Raw genomic sequence first — 8,810 nt, 5'->3', positions numbered from 1 at the left:
TAACAGTGACATCCACAGTGCCCCCATAACAGTGACATCCACAGTGCCCCCATAACAGTGACATCCACAGTGCCACCATAACAGTGACATCCACAGTGCCCCCATAACAGTGACATCCACAGTGCCCCCATAACAGTGACATCCTCAGCGCCCCGATAACAGTGACATCCTCAGCGCCCCCATAACAGTGACATCATCAGCGCCCCCATAACAGTGACATCATCAGCGCCCCCATAACAGTGACATTCACAGCGCCCCCATAACAGTGACATCCTGTCTTCTCTGCTATTTTCGGGGCGTGCAGCCTGGGATCAGCGGCGCAGACTCTAACACTGCTGACGGGGTTAACCCTCCCCATGAATAACTTATTATTTAACAGCCTGACTCCAAAACTGATCATGTTTTCTTATACTCCAGTCACATCCAAAGCTGCATTCCCCGAGTTCTCTGGTCGCCACTTAGAATCAATCAGCAAAGAGCTGAATGCTGAGAGTTGTAGTTCTTCTACATCCCCCAGGCTTGATTTTGGGAAGCAGCAGTGAGGTCGTGAGAGCTCACAGGAAAGCAGCAGCAATGTGAATGCAGCTCTGGCTGTGACTCAGGATCAGTACAATTTCGGCAGAGTTTGGGGGTCATCGGGTCTGTCCTCTATATTAACCCTCTCCCTGCTGTGTTTATAGCGATCCCCTGCTCTGTTTGTAATATTTCACTGTACTGTAAATAGCTGAGTCTTTAAGGGGGTCCCGGTCTAGGGACGGTGTGAGGGCAGCAGATGTGGGGTCCTGTGTGAGGCGGGGGGCTCTGCACCGGATTAACCCTTCAGGATCCACACTGTACATGCTCGGAGGACAATGGGGTAAAGGTGAGTTAGGAAAAGTATACTGCATGCTGTTGAGGCATGCTGGGAGTTTTAGTGAGGCAAAAGCTGGAAACCTGTCAGTCACACATGTGGGGCCCGTGGAAAGTCTTCCCCCTCATTGCTTCCATTTACTTCAATAAACAGGTATTCAAGGGGGCCCCACAGACATGTTTGAAATGGGGGCCCCATCGAGTCAGCGCAGCAGAGCACAGGTGTCTGGGAAAGCTGTGTGGGAGCTGCAGCGGCCGTCAGTCCAGTACTTAGACTTCCAACAGAGCAACTTCTTTCATACTGATCAATATGCATGTCAGTCTTCACTGCATTTCCGGCATTTTATTCCTAAAAAAAGAGGCGCAAGGTAAACAGAACTGTAAAACTATTGCAAACTTGACAGTACCGCAGTTGATGGCATGATGGGCATATGTGTATACGGTAGATACATATACCCAGTTACAAGACCACCCCAGCACCTTCATGTACAACGGAAGAGAATATAATTCCAGGAATGCAGTACAAAATGATACAAGGTTTTCTTACTCTGTATAGAACTGAAGGCCACGTCCAGGGTGACCAATGAGCAACATGGGCACCCATACGCCTTATATAGATTGTGAGCTCCTATGACCAGGACCATCACTTCCATTTGTGTTTGTATATGCATCCTATGAATTGTACAGCGTTACAGAACATCATTAACATGATGGCGGACCCCCCCCCAAATGACCGCAGAGGATGTTCTTTTGGATCCAGCATGTGATGTATCTGCACCTGGTTATTACTGATGAGGATGAGACAGGCGTCTCAGATTATTCTCCATCGTCACCTCTTATCTCCTTCATCTTCTCATTATTCTCCCTCACCTGCTGCATCTGCTGCCGGGGTATCCAGTAGGTACAATCACCTACTCCGTGACCACCGAGACCGCGCTGCATAGTTGAGACTTTCTTAAAATGTCCAGTTCTCCCTCAACCACACACTTAACATAGCTGGAGACCACCTCATCCAAATTCCAAGGATTTTCCATAACTTGTGAACCCAGAATAAAAGCCTCCAGGACCATTCTGAGAGCAGGAAATGCTAAATTGTGACTGAACGAAAAAACGCAAAAACAAAAAATAATCAAATAAGATGAAGCAGAGAAATATAACTGCTATAATACTGCTCCCATGTACAAGAATATCACTACTATAATACTGCCTCATATGTACAAGAATATAACTACTATAATACTGCCTCCTATATACAAGAATATAACTACTATAATACTGCTCCTATGTACAAGAATATAACTACTATAATACTGCCTCCTATGTACAAGAATATAACTACTATAATACTGCTCCTATGTACAAGAATATAACTACTATAATACTGCCTCCTATGTACAAGAATATAACTACTATAATACTGCTCCTATGTATAAGAATATAACTACTATAATACTGCTCCTATGTATAAGAATATAACTACTATAATACTGCTCCTATGTACAAGAATATAACTACTATAATACTGCCCCTATGTACAAGAATATAACTACTATAATACTGCCCCTATGTACAAGAATATAACTACTATAATACTGCCCCTATGTACAAGAATATAACTACTATAATACTGCTCCTATGTACAAGAATATAACTACTATAATACTGCCTCCTATGTACAAGAATATAACTACTATAATACTGCTCCTATGTACAAGAATATAACTACTATAATACTGCTCCTATGTACAAGAATATAACTACTATAATACTGCCTCCTATGTACAGGAATATATCTACTATAATACTGCTCCTATGTACAAGAATATAACTACTATAATACTGCCTCCTATGTACAAGAATATAACTACTATAATACTGCCCCTATGTACAAGAATATAACTACTATAATACTGCTCCTATGTACAAGAATATAACTACTATAATACTGCTCCTATGTACAAGAATATAACTACTATAATACTGCTCCTATGTATAAGAATATAACTACTATAATACTGCTCCTATGTACAAGAATATAACTACTATAATACTGCTCCTATGTACAAGAATATAACTACTATAATACTGCTCCTATGTACAAGAATATAATTACTATAATACTGCTCCTATGTACAAGAATATAACTACTATAATACTGCCTCCTATGTACAAGAATATAACTACTATAATACTGCTCCTATGTACAAGAATATAACTACTATAATACTGCTCCTATGTATAAGAATATAACTACTATAATACTGCTCCTATGTACAAGAATATAACTACTATAATACTGCTCCTATGTACAGGAATATATCTACTATAATACTGCTCCTATGTACAGGAATATAACTACTATAATACTGCCTCCTATGTACAGGAATATAACTACTATAATACTGCCTCCTATGTACAAGAATATAACTACTATAATACTGCTCCTATGTATAAGAATATAACTACTATAATACTGCTCCTATGTACAAGAATATAACTACTATAATACTGCTCCTATGTACAAGAATTTAACTACTATAATACTGCTCCTATGTACAAGAATATAACTACTATAATACTGCTCCTATGTACAAGAATATAACTACTATAATACTGCTCCTATGTACAAGAATATAACTACTATAATACTGCTCCTATGTATAAGAATATAACTACTATAATACTGCTCCTATGTACAAGAATATAACTACTATAATACTGCTCCTATGTACAAGAATTTAACTACTATAATACTGCCTCCTATGTACAAGAATATAACTACTATAATACTGCTCCTATGTACAAGAATATAACTACTATAATACTGCTCCTATGTACAGGAATATATCTACTATAATACTGCTCCTATGTACAGGAATATAACTACTATAATACTGCCTCCTATGTACAGGAATATAACTACTATAATACTGCCTCCTATGTACAAGAATATAACTACTATAATACTGCTCCTATGTACAAGAATATAACTACTATAATACTGCTCCTATGTACAAGAATTTAACTACTATAATACTGCTCCTATGTACAAGAATATAACTACTATAATACTGCTCCTATGTACAAGAATATAACTACTATAATACTGCTCCTATGTACAAGAATATAACTACTATAATACTGCTCCTATGTATAAGAATATAACTACTATAATACTGCTCCTATGTACAAGAATATAACTACTATAATACTGCTCCTATGTACAAGTATATAACTACTATAATACTGCTCCTATGTACAAGAATATAACTACTATAATACTGCTCCTATGTACAAGAATATAACTACTATAATACTGCTCCTATGTACAGGAATATATCTACTATAATACTGCTCCTATGTACAGGAATATAACTACTATAATACTGCCTCCTATGTACAGGAATATAACTACTATAATACTGCCTCCTATGTACAATAATATAACTACTATAATACTGCTCCTATGTACAAGAATATAACTACTATAATACTGCCTCCTATGTACAAGAATATAACTACTATAATACTGCTCCTATGTACAAGAATATAACTACTATAATACTGCTCCTATGTACAAGAATATAACTACTATAATACTGCTCCTATGTACAAGAATATAACTACTATAATACTGCTCCTATGTACAAGAATTTAACTACTATAATACTGCTCCTATGTACAAGAATATAACTACTATAATACTGCTCCTATGTACAAGAATATAACTACTATAATACTGCTCCTATGTACAAGAATATAACTACTATAATACTGCTCCTATGTACAAGAATATAACTACTATAATACTGCTCCTATGTATAAGAATATAACTACTATAATACTGCTCCTATGTACAAGAATATAACTACTATAATACTGCTCCTATGTACAAGTATATAACTACTATAATACTGCTCCTATGTACAAGAATATAACTACTATAATACTGCTCCTATGTACAAGAATATAACTACTATAATACTGCTCCTATGTACAGGAATATATCTACTATAATACTGCTCCTATGTACAGGAATATAACTACTATAATACTGCCTCCTATGTACAGGAATATAACTACTATAATACTGCCTCCTATGTACAATAATATAACTACTATAATACTGCTCCTATGTACAAGAATATAACTACTATAATACTGCCTCCTATGTACAAGAATATAACTACTATAATACTGCTCCTATGTACAAGAATATAACTACTATAATACTGCTCCTATGTACAAGAATATAACTACTATAATACTGCTCCTATGTACAAGAATATAACTACTATAATACTGCTCCTATGTACAAGAATTTAACTACTATAATACTGCTCCTATGTACAAGAATATAACTACTATAATACTGCTCCTATGTACAAGACTATATTATCATAGAAGGAGATAAATTGCATTCAGCAGAAGTAAAGGATTTTCCATCTTACATCAGGTTACGATGTATGCGGTGAGGAAGGGCACTAGGGGATGTGGGTTCTGGGTGAATAGAGGTGACGGATAATGTCTGGCGCCTTTCACTTCTTCGATACGATGGAGGATCCAGAGAAACATCCGGACACTGGATCCTGGTGAGAACATGTGCTGCTTGTGCCCAGGACCGCAGGTCAAGTGGGCAGCACATCCGCAGTGGATGGCGTCCAGTGAGGGACTGCTGGAATAATGGACGCTGGGGAAATGTTACATTGTAACCAGAGACAAAACGAAGTATCAATAAAATGGAGTCTGCAGAGCATCGTCTCCGGCAAGCCTGAAGGTCTATAGGGGTCACTGACAGCCCCCATAAACAGTGCCCTGAGGCCTGGACATAAACTCAGACTCAAGGGGCCACAACTGCCATCAGCTACCCAGATCTCAAGATTTGCCCGCAGACACCTCAATTATACGCCTGACACCCTGAGAGGAACAACACAACAGCCTTATTTACAGAGGTACAGCCCGACACCCCGAGAGGATAGAGAGGAACAGCATGACGCCCCGAGATGATAGAGAGGAACAGCCCGACACCCCGAGAGGATAGAGAGGAACAGCCTGACGCCCCGAGAGGATAGAAAGGAACAGCATAACGCCCCCAGAGGATAGAGAGGAACAGCATGACGCCCCGAGAGGATAGAGAGGAACAGCATGACGCCCCGAGAGGATAGAGAGGAACAGCATGACGCCCCGAGAGGATAGAGAGGAACAGCATGACGCCCCGAGAGGATAGAGAGGAACAGCATGACGCCCCGAGAGGATAGAGAGGAACAGCATGACGCCCCGAGAGGATAGAGAGGAACAGCATGACGCCCCGAGAGGATAGAGAGGAACAGCATGACGCCCCGAGAGGATAGAGAGGAACAGCATGACGCCCCGAGAGGATAGAGAGGAACAGCATGACGCCCCGAGAGGATAGAGAGGTACAGCCCGACACCCCCCGAGAATAGAGAGGAACAGCATGACGCCCCGAGAGGATAGAGAGGAACAGCATGACGCCCCGAGAGAATAGAGAGGATCAGCATGATGCCCCGAGAGGATAGAGAGGAACAGCATGACGCCCCGAGAGGATAGAGAGGAACAGCATGACGCCCCGAGAGGATAGAGAGGAACAGCATGACGCCCCGAGAGAATAGAGAGGAACAGCATGACGCCCCGAGAGAATAGAGAGGATCAACATGACGCCCCAACAGTATGACGCCCCGAGAGGATAGAAAGGAACAGCATGACGCCCCCAGAGAATAGAGAGGAACAGCATGACGCCCCGAGAGAATAGAGAGGATCAACATGACGCCCCAACAGTATGACGCCCCGAGAGGATTGAGTGGAACAGCATGACGCCCCCAGAGGATAGAGAGGAACAGCATGACGCCCCGAGAGAATAGAGAGGATCAACATGACGCCCCGAGAGGATAGAGAGGAACAGTATGACGCCCCGAGAGGATTGAGAGGACAACCTCCAGAGTTCCAGGAAGAAAGCATCCCCTGATAAACTGTGAGTCAAGTCCAGAGACCTAGGAGAAGCCATTCCTCCTCAGCTAGTCTGTCCCCACAAAGCAGAAGGTACAGATAAGTGCAGAAGATTACTTCCTGCCACAGTTACAGAGCTGCCAAGCAGACGTCCTATCCTGCAAGCTCCCCACATATCAAGCAGAAGCACTTATTCCTGCCAATCATTGCCAAAACCTGCTGGGACCAAAGACCAAAGCTGTATACTGTTTGGATACAAGTTATCTTCAGTAAAGAAAAGTTTGAACTTTATCTAAAGGTCTGGACATCATTTCTGCAGCAAAATTCCTCTATTACTCCTACTATCACTACACTCAAATTTATTGCAAGTGATCCAGGAGCCAGGAGTCCGGCTGTACCCAGGTAGGAGACACTGTTGACACAATTACCACTACTCTACAGAGACATTATCGGCCATTACACCGCTCTGGCATTACAAATCTGGGACGTGCGTTATAACACCTTGGAAGGGCCCTGGGGTAGTACCCTGCGCACGCTGCAATTGGCGTCACGACAAATACAGAACTTTAAATACCCGTATCCTGGCCCACTGCATAAGTGGCGTCAGCGTTACCCTAAATCCTGCTCATTGCACCCCCAGAGGATAGAGAGGAACAGCATAACACCCCGAAAGGATAGAGAGGAGCAGCATGACACCCCCAGAGGGTAGAGAGGAACAGCATGACACCCCGAGAGGGTAGAGAGGAACAGCATGACACCCCGAGAGGGTAGAGAGGAACAGCATGACACCCCGAGAGGGTAGAGAGGAACAGCATGACACCCCCAGAGGGTAGAGAGTAACAGCATGACACCCCCAGAGGGTAGAGAGTAACAGCATGACACCCCCAGAGGATAGAGAGGAACAGCATGACACCCCCAGAGGATAGAGAGGAACAGCATGACACCCCCAGAGGGTAGAGAGTAACAGCATGACACCCCCAGAGGGTAGAGAGTAACAGCATGACACCCCCAGAGGATAGAGAGGAACAGCATGACGCCCCCAGAGGATAGAGAGGAACAGCATGACGCCCCCAGAGGGTAGAGAGGAACAGCATGACATCCCCAGAGGGTAGAGAGTAACAGAATGACACCCCCAGAGGATAGAGAGGAACAGCATGGCACCCCCAGAGGATAGAGAGGAACAGCATGGCACCCCCAGAGGGTAGAGAGGAACAGCATGGCACCCCCAGAGGGTAGAGAGGAACAGCATGACGCCCCCAGAGGGTAGAGTAACAGCTTGGCACCCCCAGAGGGTAGAGAGGAACAGCATGGCACCCCCAGAGGGTAGAGAGGAACAGCATGGCACCCCCAGAGGGTAGAGAGGAACAGCATGGCACCCCCAGAGGGTAGAGAGGAACAGCATGGCACCCCCAGAGGGTAGAGAGGAACAGCATGACGCCCCCAGAGGGTAGAGAGGAACAGCATGACACCCCCAGAGGATAGAGAGGAACAGCATGGCACCCCCAGAGGGTAGAGAGGAACAGCATGGCACCCGCAGAGGGTAGAGAGGAACAGCATGGCACCTCCAGAGGATAGAGGGGAACAGCATGACACCCCCAGAGGGAAGAGAGGAACAGCATGGCACCTCCAGAGGGTAGAGAGGAACAGCATGGCACCTCCAGAGGATAGAGGGGAACAGCATGACGCCCCCAGAGGGTAGAGAGGAACAGCATGGCACCTCCAGAGGGTAGAGGGGAACAGCATGACACTCCCAGGGGGTAGAGAGGAACAGCATGACACCCCCAGAGGGTAGAGAGGAACAGCATGGCACCTCCAGAGGGTAGAGAGGAACAGCATGGCACCTCCAGAGGGCAGAGAGGAACAGCATGGCACCCGCAGAGGGTAGAGAGGAACAGCATGGCACCTCCAGAGGGCAGAGAGGAACAGCATGGCACCCGCAGAGGGTAGAGAGGAACAGCATGAGGCCCCCAGAGGGTAGAGAGGAACAGCATGGCACC

This window comes from Bufo bufo, chromosome 5 (genome assembly GCF_905171765.1).
Source record: "Bufo bufo chromosome 5, aBufBuf1.1, whole genome shotgun sequence".
Taxonomy (NCBI): domain Eukaryota; kingdom Metazoa; phylum Chordata; class Amphibia; order Anura; family Bufonidae; genus Bufo; species Bufo bufo.
The sequence above is the reverse complement of the archived record's forward strand: the minus strand, read 5'-3'. Positions refer to the sequence as shown.